Genomic DNA, 1083 nt, shown 5'->3' with positions numbered 1-1083 from the left:
TTAGAGGTGAAAGCAACACTGATCATGAACAGACCGTACCGTAATATTCGACTCACCATAGAATATAGGGGATGTTCTGATGGAATACTGCAAGAATAAAGTTAAATTTTTTGATAATAGATATAAAAATATTAGGATAATAATGAAGAAATCGGTCATGCTAATCTACACTATTCCTAGTCATGGCGTGGACCAAATACGTTTCCAGAATATGAAAATCCTGAAATATTCACTGGCGAAAGGGAGCTAGGCTAAGCTGACGTGTTTGAAATTATATTTGAGTAAGTGTACACAGTGGTGTGAATGAAAACAGAAGCTCAATGGTAGATTTTCTTAGAAAGTGAGACCGTTAGAACCAAAACACTGAAACGAGGAAGGCTAGACATTTAGGCAGACCTTTGCACTGTGCTTCCCATATGGTGGTTTGTGGTGACCCTTTTGCTGCTTCCTGGAAGGTCACTCACTATATATTCGTTAATAAACTGGAAATAGGTTCACGTAGTCACAGTTCTGCTGACAGCATATCATGATGAAATGTTAACTAAAGAAATCAGAGGCCACTTGTTAGACGGTTTTTTGTCATATTTTAGAAGGGCAAAATTCTTATCAATATGGTACAGGTCAGGTAATATCTCAGAGCGATTAGATATTGCAAGATATTCATTTCAATTCATAACTTCATCTGTCTTCCATCTAATCAAATCATCAATGATTTGTATGTAAGAAATGTATCCGAAACAAAAATATCTTCGTTATCAATTTATCATTCCGAAGTGGAAAGATACCACATTTCCATAACTTCTTGTGTTGATAATGATCATACACAGGGCGTGAGTTTACGTAGAATCATAAGAAAAGAAAATTGGAATAAGTGACACGATCTAAATATTTTGCAGGATTTATTTTTAAACCTTCGAGTCCTTGATCGAGGAAGATCACACCTTGACTGAAAGCGGAATATGACGAGAGAGATGGAATGAGAAATAAATACATGCTTCCATTTACGGTGATGACCTCTACGACGGTTTTAGCATGCACCGATAACGGGAAGTTGGTTACTCTGTGCATACATATGTGCGCGCG

This window comes from Penaeus monodon, chromosome 32 (assembly GCF_015228065.2).
Source record: "Penaeus monodon isolate SGIC_2016 chromosome 32, NSTDA_Pmon_1, whole genome shotgun sequence".
Lineage (NCBI taxonomy): Eukaryota > Metazoa > Arthropoda > Malacostraca > Decapoda > Penaeidae > Penaeus > Penaeus monodon.
Note: the sequence above shows the minus strand (reverse complement) of the source record.